The 14,073-nt window shown below is 36.9% G+C and overlaps 1 pseudogene; it reads right to left on the reverse strand.

The window, feature by feature from the left end:
• Positions 1-8,352: 8,352 nt before the first annotated feature.
• LOC101447729 (melanoma inhibitory activity protein 2-like) lies at positions 8,353-10,501 on the reverse strand (annotated as a pseudogene).
• Between the last annotated feature and the right edge of the window lie 3,572 nt (positions 10,502-14,073).

Below are 14,073 nucleotides of genomic sequence, written 5' to 3' on the forward strand. Positions count from 1 at the left end.
CATCAATTGTAACAAATGTACCACACTAATGAAGAATGTTGTTAATATGGGAAAATGTGGGAGGGGTAGGGAGTGGGGCATATAGGAATCCCCTGTATTTTTTATGTAACATTTAGGTAATCTAAGTACCTTCTTTTAAAAAAAATTAAAAAGTATATTAAAAAAAGATGTCAATTCTACCAAATAGAGTTCCAGATTCAATGTTATCCCAATAAAAATCTGAACAGCCTTTTTTACAGAAATGGGAAAGCCAAATATCAAATTTATTTGGAAGAGTAAGGGTCTCTGAATAGCCAAAAAAGATGTTTAAAAAGAACAAAGTTGGAGGACTCTCACTGCCAGACTTCAAGGCACAACTTAGCTACAATGGTAAAAAGCAGCATGGTACTGGCATAAATATAGACATATCAACCAATGGGACCAAACTGAGAACTCAGAAGTAGACCCTCACATCTACAGTAAAGTGATTTTTGACAAGGCAGTCAAGCCCTCCCAGCTGGGCCAGAGCAGTCCATTCAACAAATGGTGCTAGGAGAACTGGATAAGCATATCCAAAAGAAAGAAAGGGGACCCCCTAGCTCACAAATTATACAAAAATTAACTCAAAAGGGATCAAGGACCTCAATATAATAGTGACAACCAGGGAAGAGATGTGGTTTAAGTGGTTGCGCAAACACCTCCCACCTGGGAGCTTCCGGGTTTAGTTCCCAGTGCCTCTTGAAAAAACAAAAACAAATAACAAGCAAAATAAAGGGAAAACCAACTCAGGGAAGCAGATGTGGCTCAGTGATTGAGTGCCAGCTTCCCACATACGAGAGCCCAGTTTCAATCCCAGCCTCCTGTATCTCAAAAAAAAAAAAAAAAAAAGTGCCAAAAAACTTCTAGAAGAAAATATCTTCAAGATCTAGTAGTAACAGGCAGTTTCTTAACCCTTCCATCAGAAGCACAAGCAACAAAATTTTTTTAAAAAATAGATAAATGTGATCTCAAAATTAAACACTTTTTCACTTCAAAGGACTTTTTCTCAATTAGAGAAAATATTTGGCAATCCCATATCTCATAAGGGTTTAATATCCATGATATACAAAGAGACAATACAACTCAACAATAAAAAGACCAACTATCTGATTTAAAAATGGGCAAAAGACTTGAAAAGACAATTGCCCAAAGAAGAAATACAAATGGCAAAGAAACAAATGAAAAAATGTTCAACATCACTAGCAATCTGGAAAATGCAAACCAATACTACAAAGAGATATCATTTCAAAACAATTAGACTAGTCACTATTAAAAAGTTGGAAAACAGTAAATGTTGGAGAAGATGTGAAGAGATATGAACAGTTATTCATTGTTGGTGAGAATATAGAAATGGTACAGCCACTGTGAAGGACTGTTTGGCAGTTACTAAGTAAGCTCAGTGTAAACTTGTCTTGTGACCCTGCAATACCATTACTAGGTATAAACCCAGAAGAACTGAGAGCGGAGACATGAACAGACATCTGCACACCAATGTTCAGAGCAGAATTATTCACAATTGCCAATTGATGGAAACAACCCACTTGTCCATTGCAAATGAATGGATAAATTGTGTGTTAAAATTATGGACTATTATGCTATAACTGTAAGAAGAAATGAAGTCATGAAGCGTATGACAATATGGATGAACCTGGAGGACATTATGTACGAACTTAATACATTGTGTAAACTCCTGGAGTTAATAATTAGAATATAGGTTACCAGAAAATAGAAGGAGGGTAGAGAAGGGAAAGCTGACAGTTAATCTGTGCAGAATTGGTTAAAAGGTTGTTTGTAAATCTTTGGGAATGAATAGAAATGGTGAAAGCAAAACATGATGTGTGTAACTTGCAGAGCTGTTATATGGATATGACAGTGATTGAAAGGGAGAGCCTAAGGTCATGTATATTAATAGAAGGAAAGCTAAAAGCTGTAACATGGAAATATATAAGATAGTAAAGCCTCATGTAAAACACGAATATGGCTGATATTGTGTATGTAAGACTGCTTTTACATATCAAATACAAACATAGTAGAAAGAAGGAAAAAAATAGTAGCTATGTGCAGTAGGAGAAGCATAGAAAGATTGAAAGGTGATGAATTTTGTTTGTTTTTGTTTATTATTATTATTATTGGAATAATGAAAGTGCTCTGAGAATGATTGGGGTGATGAATGCACAATATGCGATTACACCAAATATTATTGATTATACACTTTGGATGCATTTATGCTTTATTAATTTGTATCAAAAAATTGATTTGTTAAAATAATAAAATAAAATAATTTTAAAAATTTTAAACTGTGCAAGAAAAATAAATAATAAAGTAAATACCTGTACAGAGGGAGAAACTGGTAAGGATTGGGTTAAAGAATACGCCCATCAATGATGGAAAAATTCTAAGCAGCATGGAAAAAAAGAGATGTACTAAAAAGCACACCTGCAGTAAGACAGGATGGGACCCCAGATGGTAGAAAAATCTAGTCTGGTGAGGGAGAGATACAGCTATTTGCATGCTCAGAAATTCATAGAACTAGGCCCTATCTTGAACAGTCTCCTCAAAGGAACTGGGCTGAAGAGAGGGAAAGCAGGAAAAATCAGTTTTTCTTGATCCCCCATTTTGAGTTACACTGAAAGATAAACTCTAGGCTTCTTTCAGGGCTTATTTCAGGGGTCTTATTGTCCTCTCAATATCTTCTTACCTCTTGCAGATATTTAAAACCCCACACATAGAGAATAAGGATTCAATTTGCAAACAGATGATGGAAATTCAAATAAACTTCAGGTTAAACATAATTAGACAGTAAGTAAATGAGTGGCAATGATAGGTTCTCTGCTTTTTCCTGGTATAATTGGGACGAAGAAATAAAGAAAAGAAAGACTGCCAAAAAAGGAATCTGGGAAAAAGGCAAAAGTTTGTGCCTTCACGTCTTTGACCTAGAATTTTAAAAAACAAAATAAAAATTGTGGATTGAGATATATATTTTGACATAATTGCAAAGATAACTCAGGCTTCACAAAGATTTTTTTGTTCTGTATCATTTTAAAACTGAGAATGCTCCCTAGGAATTTAACTGAGGTATGAAAATGAATAGACTGATTTTATTTCCTTGAATTCCACATTAGAAAAATGCATCATTTTCTTTCATATTATGGTACATGGGGAAAAAATGTCCCATAATATCTATGGTATAGATACTTGCATTTGATAGACTAATTTACATAAACAACCAATTTTTAACTTGTTAAAATGAACAATAAAAATGGCCTTGATAGCTTTTTTTTTTTAAGTAATGTACTATAAACTAGAACATGTGCAATATAGCCAGGATGCACTCAGAGGGAAATTTAAAGCCTTATCTGCATTTATGGCAGGAGAGGGGGAAATAAATCATTAAATATTCAAATTAGAGAGAGAGGAGAGAAAACCCAATCAAAGGGCAGGAAGGAAATAATAAAACTACACCCGGAAATTGAAGAAATAGCCAATAAGAGAAAAGAAAAGAAAATCTGAAAGCTAGGTGGAAAGGCTAATAAAATTAACTCTTAGTAATCAAGGGAGAAGAAAAAGATAAAAGAAAGAAGTCACACAAATAACCAAGTATAAGGAATGAAAAGCAAACCTAACTATATATAAAGAGAAAACTTTATAACCTATAAAACAATACTGTAAATATTGCCAATACTTCTTAAATTTTATATATTTTATTTTGTTAACTTCAATAGATAGTACATTCACATGGCCCTGAACTGCAAATATTAAAGTGTATATGGGAAAAACTCTCCTACTATATCCTCCAACCATCCTGTATCCCTGGCAAAGGCATTTCTTTTTTTTTTCTTTCCTCTCTCCTACCCTGCCCCACCCCACCTCCCCAGTGGTCTGCTCTCTATGTCATTTTGCTGTGTGTTCTTCTATGTCTGCTTGTATTCTTGTCAGCATTACTGGGAATCTGCATCTCTTTTTGTTGCATCATCTTACTGTGTCCACTCTCCATGTGTGCAGCATCACTCCTGGGCAGGCTGCACTTTTTTTTGCACTGGGCGGCTCTCCTTATGGGGCATACTCCTTGCACGTGGGGCTCCCCTACATGGGGGACACCCCTGTGTGGCACGGTACTCCTTGTATGCATCAGCACTGCGCATGGCCAGCTTATCACAAAGTCAGGAGGCCCTGTGTTTGAACCCTGGACCTCCCATGTGGTAGGCAGACACTCTATCCATTAAGCCAAATCTGTTTCCCTCAAAGGCATTTCAGTGTTATCATTTACTTGGGAGTACTTCCAAGGACACTTTATTCATTTACAAATTAGTACAAATATGACTTCTTCTACTTCCTTCCCAGACATAAAGTAAATTTAATTGATAGGTTTAAAAGACTCCCTGACAAAAATTTATAAGCATGCATCTCAAAACCTTCAAGAAACAGATAATACCATTCTTAAGTTGTTTCAGATAATAAAATACAAGGGAGCATTACCCACAGACACAAAAAAATTGGTTCATTCAATGTCTATCCCACCTTCTTATAGCAGGTAGATGCTGTGCAAAACTCTGCATTTCCCAGAATCTCTTTTGCTTGGGATCTAGATGAGAATTTGGGTATGATATCCAGTTTTACTCATGTGGAACTTTAATCTGGGAAAGAATTAAAAGGGGAGGGTGGCAGGGTGCAGGGTATTCATTTTACTGCAGTGGATTTTGGTAAACAGTATGATTCCTGTGCTAGTAGCTTATCAGCAGCTTCCTGATTTTGAGGCTTCCTGATTAATAGAAGTGATGCAATTCTAGAGATGGCAACAGGAGAAGCTACTATGTCCTGAAATGGCAGATGACTTCCTGATACAGTGGTTTCCTGATCACGGCAGAGAGGGTAGCATCTCAATTTTTCAAACTTTGTATTGCCTCAGGAAGCAGATGTGGCTCAAGTGATTGGGTTCCTGTCTTTCATGTTGGGGGACCCAGTTAGGTTCCCAGGGCCTCTAGCAAAGGCAAGTTGGCCTGCACCGTACAGAGCTGACCCACACTGTAAGCTGATGCAACAAGATGATGCAACAAAAAAAAGACAAGAGGAAAGACAATTAAAGACAACAAACCAGGAAGCAGAGGTGGTTCAATGACCACAGGATTGGTTTCTGGTGCCTCCTAAAGAGAAGACGAGAAGAGAAGACAAGCAGACACAGAAGAACATGCAGTGAATGGACACAGAGAGCAGACAGTGAGTGCAGGAGGCAAGGGGTGGGCAGGAATAAATGAAATAAAAATAAATCTTAAAAAAATTTTTTTATTGCATCACTGCAGTATTTCCCTTGATAGTCCAGTTCTGTGATAGGGATTTGGAAATTCAGATAAAAGTCTCTTTTTTCTAACCCTTTTAGCATCCTATAGGATAAATCCTTTTTAGCTGGTATAGATTCTGTTTTCTGTTGTCTTAAACTGAACTCTGACTGGTAGTTTACTCAACTTGCCTTAAAAGTAAAACTGGAAAAGGACAATGGAAAACTGTATGTCAATGTCATTTATAAATATAGATACAAAATACTAAATAAATGTTTTCCTCTCTTTTTTTCTTTATATTTAAAGGAGCTTTAGAGCACGTTAATGTTACATCAAAAATATAGGAAGACAGATGGGGCTCAGGTGATTGGGCTCACATCTACCATATGGGAAGCCCTGGGTTCGATTTCCAGGGCCAACTGGTAAAGGCAAACTGGCCTGCACCACTGCAGAGAGCTAACTGCAGACAGTGAGTACAAACAACAAGGGGGGGAGAATAAATAAATGAAGTAAAAGTAAGTAAATCTTTTTTTAAAAAAGGAAAATATAGGGGACTCCCACATACCCATCTCCTTTCCTATATACACCCAAACCAACAACATCTTTCATCAGTATGGTACATTTGTTACAATTGATGAACATATATTGAAGCACTTATTTGAACCTATAATTAGCACTATACCCATTAAACATATGTCCAAGAGACTTAATCTAAAATTTTAACAAGTCAAATCCAGCACTGTAAAGATGATAAAGATAGAGATGATAGAGAGAGAGAGAGGATAGAGATGAAAGACAGAAATAGAGGTAATCAAAGGGCCTTAATTCCACAAACTCCAAAATGGTCTAACCTCAAAAAATCAATGTATATGATTTATTGCATTAATAAATTAAAGGAGTAACAACATTATTTCATTAATGACAAAATATATTAGAAGAAAATTCAACATACATTCAAAAAGAAAAATCAGTAAGCTAAAAATGGAAGAAAAATTGCTTAAGTCATTTTTTAAAGCTTTCCATAACATCATATTTAATGACAAAATACTACATGTATTCCTTTTAGAGTCATGCATAATACATCCCCTGTTCTTCAACAATGTACTAGAGGTCTGAGACAATGAAATCAAAATTTATAATAATTATTAAAATTGGAAAGAGGAATTTTACCTATCTTCCATTGTGGCAATTAAGTCTGTTTCATTTCATAAATAGAAATGATTGCTTCTGCCAACACCAAAACCCCCTTTTTTCCTTATTCAGTGGCATGAATTGCCAAAAATTGCCAGCAGGCAATGTACACTTTCAATTCAATTGACCTTTACTTATGTCTCCAGTTGAAACATTTCTTTTAGATATAGGAGCTCTAATGCAGTAGAAACTAGTGTTGTGGAGATGAAGTGCAAAAAATTTAAAAGTAGGTCGTTAGCTAAGATGATGACAGCACAACTCTATGATGAAAATGAGAGCCATTGAGTATACTTTGAATGGATTTACAAAACCTGGGACTGCAAACATCTGAATCCAGTGGTGGATGATGGACTGGTTAACAGGACAAATGTGAGGATGTTTTCTCCTGAACGATAACAAATGTATAATACTAATAGAGTGTTAATAATTGGGTGGTTTGGGGGGGGGGAATGCACCAAATGTAGGATAGGGGTTATGGCTGATGATGGTATTTTAGTGAGACTCTCATAGTTTGTAAGAAATTTTTGACAACAATGCAAGGTGCTGGTGATGCAGAGATGTATGGGGGCCTTGTATGGCAATTTATGTGTTTGTTTTGTAAATTCACAAATTTTACTATCCATTTGGGTTTTTTTTATTTTAACACTTTTTTAAATTAAAGTTAATGGATCACAAAGAAAGTTACATTAAAAAACATAAGAGGTTCACATATAACCCACTCCCCACCCCCACCCCCATCATTTTTGCAAATTGTACTTTTTGAAGATATTTCAAAAAATTTCAAAAAATGTTACATTAAAAAACATAAGAGGTTTCTGTATACCCCCCTCCCCATCCCACTCCTCCCACACCAATAACCTCCCCCATCATTGTGACACACTCATCGTACTCGGTGAACATATTTTGGAGCACTGCTGCATCACATGGATAATAGTTTACCCTGTAGTATACTCTCCCCCAGGACATTCAGTGGGTTATGGCAGGATATAAAAAGTCAAGCATCTGACCCTGCAATATCATTTAGGACAACTCAAAGTCCCAAAAATGCCCCCACATCACATCTCTTCTTCCCTCTCCCTGCCCTTGGCATCTACTGTGGCCACTTTCTCCACCTCAGTGCTACATTTTCTTCTATTATTAGTCACAGTATTTTTATAGTAGAACATCACTAAATCCACTCTAATCCATATTCTATTCCTCCATTTTGTGGACCCTGGGATGATGATGCCCACTCCACCTCTAGATCAAGAGAGGGCTTAGATTTCACATGGATGATGGCTGCAATTCTTCTGCTTGCAGTTGTAGGCACTATTGATTCCCTGGTGTGGCGGTTGACCATCTTCACCTCTCTGTTACCTGACCTGGGTAAGACCAACAAACCAGAGAGTAGGAGTTGCAACACTGCTGAGGCTCAGGGCCCAGCTGGCAAATGGGCAGTTCAGAGATTCAAGTCCCCTGAGTATACACCATCCCTAGCACCAACCACAGGTTCAGTAAAAGTGACAGAAGAGGCATGTGTAGAAAGGTCACATCTGCATTTATTGTTGTGTTTTATTAATGGAAGAACTAGCTGATTTTATTATTTTTATCAAAGTCAAACAAATCTTTAAATCAATTAAAATATATTTAATTAAGCATAAAATTACTTTCACACTTGTCTACAACTAATGTAAATACAATTCTTGGGTAGAGACAGCGTTTTGAGCTTAAAACATCCCCAACTGCAAGATTATATATAAAAAATTCCCATTATCATCTATGTGGTGTGATAGTGAATCAAATTAAAATAACAACACTATCTAGAATAAAATAGAAATAATTTACTAATAAGATTCATATTTAAATCATCGTTATTTACAAAACACTATCCTGAGAATTATAATTTCATTAAGCTTCAATTTGAGCAAAAGTATAATCACTTAAGTAACAGCAGTTACTTAAACTGAAAATGAAAGATAAGTAAAAATTACTTTTGAAGAGACACCAAAAATATCAAGTTTCTTTTTGTGGTTCTGGATTTTCAGTAGTAGGCTCATTTGAAGGTGGAATTAACCCTGAAGGGAACTCACTTCGACTTTCAGGATGTGGGGGTGGGGGAAAAAATCCAGCTCTTGGAGGAAGATAAAAAGGAAAACCCCTTGATGAATAGATATTTCTCATTGCTAATAGAGGATGTTGTGAGCCAGTGAAGTCCCTTGGTGGAAAATAATCTCAGGAAGCTCCATATATGCTTCCTGGAGGAGGTGGAGGAAAAGGAGGCCCTCTTCTCATGAATGATCCTCTTGGGTCCACTGGATACAGTGGACCTCTGGCTGGAGGAAAATGTGGAGGAATGAAGCCAGGGCCAGATGCTTCACTTTCAGCAGCACGCACATTTAAATTACCAACATCATCTTTGATATCATTTCTACTGGATTCTACTTCTGAAGATACTGGCCCATCTGTTTTATCTAAAGAAGGCATATTAAAACTTCTGAATTCTGCTGGTCAATAATCTATCAGAATTAGAATAAAAACTGTCTTGCCTTTGTAGAAGAAGAGCTGGATCAGGATACAATTGGCCTGATGGAGGGGTCATCATCCTATGATCCCATGGAGATGACAGGGATCCCGTATCAGAAGGTGCTCTATGAGGACAGGTAACATATCAGAACTTGATTCTCCCCTTTCATTGGTAATCTGATGGTCCAGAGGATTCTCTGGTCCTCGTGAGTCTCTGCCAAGTGCTGTACTTAGAACATAAGTGAATAAGGATATTTTTCTAAATGTTCAAATTTAAACTCTGTTTCAGTTAACTGCCTACTGTGAACATTTTCCTTCCTTAAATCATTGAGATTTCTTTCAGCAGTCTGAGCTGCTAACCAATTATCCTGCACTTTTTTCTCATGGGAAATAATCTGCCCTTGATAAGAATAAACGTTCTCTCCAATTCCTCTTCAAGATCTTTGGCTCGTTTTCTGTAGGTCTCCAGCTCTTCAGCTGCAGGGCTGATCTTTTCATCTGCTTTGGAAAGTTTCTCCTCTTTCTCTAACTGGCAGTTTTCCTCTACAGTTAATTTCCTGTGCAGTTTCATTTCATATTCTTGATATAGTTCAGTCATTACATTAAGTTTCTGCTGAAGCTTCTGATTTTCAGTTTCAAATTGTGTATTTTCTGACTGCAAAGACACTTGTTCAGTCTGTGGTCTATAAGCTCTTTCTTTGTTTTATCTACTTCAGCTAATTGAGTATAAATTTATTTTCTTTCTCCTTCTAGGGTTTTTAAAGAAACATTTAGCTTAGCAGCATGAACCAGTTTCTCAAAGCTCCTCTTGGCTGGTTATCTAAGTGGGCACCATTTTCTGATGCACTCTTCATTTCTAATTCCAAGTTATCATCATCTGTCATGTCTTCTCCAAGCACAGCAGCCCAATCTTTCATCTTTAGCAAAGTTTTCAGTCAGAGACTGTTCCTGGCTTTGCTGAAGCTGGGAATTTTCATCCAAAGCATCTTTAATTGCTATCTTAAGTCATTCTTCATTCATCTGAAATATTTTGAAGGTTGTTTTGGCTTCAGCTACTTGTGATTTTAGGGATTTTGATTCATCTTCTAGGGATTGTGTCTTTTTTGAAATATCCACCATCAATTCATTTTGTTCAGAATGTTTAGATTTCTCTTCTTTTCAGTCTTTTTCTAGAAAGAGTTTCATCCTCAAGTTCAGAACTGGACCTGTTTAGCTTTTCACGGATTGCCTTCAAACTTTGTGCTTCTGTTGACGCCTTCTCAAAGCTGGTATCCTAAGATGATTCTAATCCTTCGTACTCTTTTTGAACAAGGCTAAATTTTTCAAGGAGTTTACATTTTTCTTCAATTAGTGAAGAAAGTTTTAAAGCAAGCTTTTTCTCCCTTCCCACATAAATCCAGCTTCTAACTGATCTAAAACTTCTCCACAAAGACAAAGAAAGAGCAAAAAAATCCAACAATAACTGCACATATCACCAATTCCTGTGGAAAACCATACAGACTAGGACTTGGTCTCATTCTTCAGGCAACACTGCCACAACCTCATGTGCCCACCCTGCCAATCCAGGAGCCTTGGCTCCACGTTACACTTTACGACCTGAGACTCTGTGTATCCAAACCCACCCTGCCTGAGCAGGGGACACTCCCTATCCTCATAGCACACCCCCACCCCCCACCCCCGGGTTTGGTTTCGGCCAAGCTGCCCTACATTTATTGTTTATGAATGATATACTTCAATAAAATTTCATTTTTAAAAAACTAGGTCCTTAATTTTGTGAAGAACCACCACCACTTCTATTCATTGCTTCCCAAATCCTCGCCTTCTGGATATGGAGAAATAGTACTGCTTATTGGTTACTGGTTCAGAGCATGTAATGCACCATGCAAGACAAAACCCTGACCTCCCAAAATACTGCATTCTTACCTGGCACAGTAAATTATTCTTCAGTAATACATTCCACAAAACTATAAGGCAGATGGTAAGGCATCAACTGTAATCTATAAAATGAATTCCTTAAAGGCAATGCTGCATGAATACTTATTCACAGTGACAGAAATTCCACAGTGACAGAAATCCCACAGAAATAGAGTGGTTCTAGCAAAAGCATGGCAGGCAGAGAAATCCAATCTAAATTCTATTTAGCTACCTGCTCTCCACCTGCCCTACTGCAGATTATGGCATTATGGCAAAAAGGTTCTAGGAGGGGCCTCCCATTGTCTCTACCTCTTGATATTCAACCCATTGTATAACTCCCACTCCTTGAGTGTGAATGGGATCTGTGACTTGCTTCAAATCAATAGAATATGGTAAAGGTGATTGGATTTTACTCTTGTGATTACATTATATTACAAAAGACTCCATCTTAGTAGACTGCAGCTACAGACTCTCCTTGTGGGCAGGTTGGCTACATAAATTGTGGGGCTCAGTGCAAAATGAAAATCTTAATAAGGCTACAGAAGACCATTAAACTAAACTAAGGGCTTTCTAAGTGTGGGGCTATATGGAATAGTTTAGGTCACATGCCCATGAAGCCAGCTTTGTTTGTAGATTTGATTAAGTAAGTGGCCAACTTGGAGAAATCCACACAGCAAGAAACCTTAGAAAGACTCTCTGAACTGTAGTCAGCTGCCAGACAAAAATCTAGGGATTTTTCATATAACCAATAACCTAAATGAGCTTATAAGGTGAACCTCCAGATAACAACAAAGCTGAGCCAGTTAAGCCATGTCAAGATTTCTCACCCATGAAAACTGTGAGAAATTAAATGTGTGTTGCTACAGGCTATTAAGTTTGTGATAAATTTTATGCAACAATAGAAAACTAATACAGATATCATGTAAGAGGTTGAGGATAAATTGCTCCTGCTGGCAAATTAAGCATTCAGCAATGATAGTAGACAAATCAGATGTACAGAGTAAACATTGATGTTGAGTCCATACGGAACCTTCTCCCCTGTAGGATCCATTTTGATTATGATCTTACTGAGAAAGAAATTATAAGGCTATGGAATAAGGATAACGGACAGCTACAGGAATTGTCATTTTGTCAATCTGATTATTAAAAACTTTTTCTATGGTAAGGGCCTTTTGATTAGCATTCATTTGGGACAATATTCACATATTGTGTGTTTGTAAGAAGAGGTCCATTCACATATTTTCCTCCCCAAATCCCCTTGTCTCTAAAATTCTAATCTTCTTCCTTCCAAGTCCCATTAGCCAGTGCCTATGAAGGTGTGTGGATTTTTAACTCAGACCACACCTTCCACAAAAAACTGAAAAATAACCTGAAATCCTCCAAATTTCACCCAGTCATTCCTTTTTCCATGGTCCTTACAGGCCAACCTCAAGGGTGGTTTAAGACTATAGTAGCGCACTGCCAGCTGGTGTCAGCAAATCACATAGACTAATCTGTTAACCAAGGTAAAAAATTTCCCCCTCAATAGATGGGTCATAATGAACTCTCGATGAGACCAGAATTGATAATGAACTCACACTGAGAATGTGAGTCACATGCAACTTACTTGTGCCTTTGGATATTCTCAGGCTCACTCCCACATATACTACTTTCATTTGGCCATGGAAAGCTGCTTGGCTACCAACTTTTTAGTAGTTGTTTGGATTTGATAACATATCGTTCATCATGCATCTCAGGCCTGGTAATTACCTGGTCTCATCATCAGGAATTCACTATCTACCATTATGGTAATCATGCTAATTTGACTCTATTGATTAAGTATTTCTATTTAGCTTCTGCCAAACTATGATCTCATTCTGACTGAAATCAAGGGAGCCCTCACAGTGATGGTGTTCTCCACTCTGATGTATTTCTCAAGGCTTTGAATTATCTTCTATTCTCTCTTGAGGGATATATTTAGGAGTAAAAGAACAGAATGCACATAATAAATTAACCTAACATTTCTACCTCCCAAGTTTTTTAATTCTTTTCTCTATGACCAAAAAAGTTCTGGCATGTTAATTTCCTTCAACATGGGCTACCATATAGATTTTAGTCAAGCAAGCAAGAAAACAATGAAAATCATACCCAGATACATAAGCTAATATATTAGAACACAAATTTCTGGTAAGTATACTTATCTTGATAAATTCAGTTCAGTCTTAAATTATATTCTTCCGTTACTGGTCTAGTTTGCTCAGATTCCATTGTCATATATATTGGTCAGATTTATATCTATAAGATAAAAAATCTTGAAAGTCTGAGCCTTGTCCTCCTGGGATTGACATTGTAATTTCACTCACCCAGCACCAAGTTCTAGTTAACATCTGACATTATAGATTTAGAGATAATGAGAAGTGTTGGGATTATGCCAAAAAGAAAATTGCCTTGTTCCTCCAAGATGGTTTTCAGGTAAGATTGTGAGAGTGTCTTCAAGGAAAGTAAGAACAATCTCATGAGTCAGATGGAGATAAGCCTTTCTACAGGTAAGGAATTCTCTGTGGGTGAGGAGTCAGCATATTCTGAGTCAAAAATCAAATCTCTCTGCATACCCCACTTCAATTTGCAGAGCCCTGCTCATTCTTCATCCAATTATAGCTTTCATATAAGACATTAGGTAGGACTGTAAATTCAGCTGATGTTGGGAAATGTGCAAAATTAAATTCTGACTTTGATTTTTGGCTATCTCAATCCTTTGGTTCCAAGAGAGAAGTCATTCTTTTTAGCCCAGCCATAGAAAAAAAAGCTGATTTTTCAATCTGTGACCTAAATTGAATATTTTAAATTTGAGAATTTCATTCTCTCTTTTAACTGTTCTGAATATTTATAAATAACAACCCCCAGCCAACTCTTGATATCCATTTATGTATGTCAGCATTTTTAGTTTAAAACAAACCAAAAAACCAAGTTCAACAAATTTAAAAGAATAAAAAAGTTTTTTAGGGATTTTGAGCAGTTCATGCAATCATTGGGAAGCCTAGAGAATTAGGGTAAGGACTTTATAACTTAGAATGATGCCCAAAATCTCACCATAGAAGAGGTTTAATGAGAACTCCAATGCAGCTTCCACCAAACACCAGTTGTTGCAACCAGCACTGAAAACTGAGCTGGCTCTGTACACTAAATGCCACCAATA

This window comes from Dasypus novemcinctus, chromosome 1, assembly GCF_030445035.2.
Source record: "Dasypus novemcinctus isolate mDasNov1 chromosome 1, mDasNov1.1.hap2, whole genome shotgun sequence".
Taxonomy (NCBI): domain Eukaryota; kingdom Metazoa; phylum Chordata; class Mammalia; order Cingulata; family Dasypodidae; genus Dasypus; species Dasypus novemcinctus.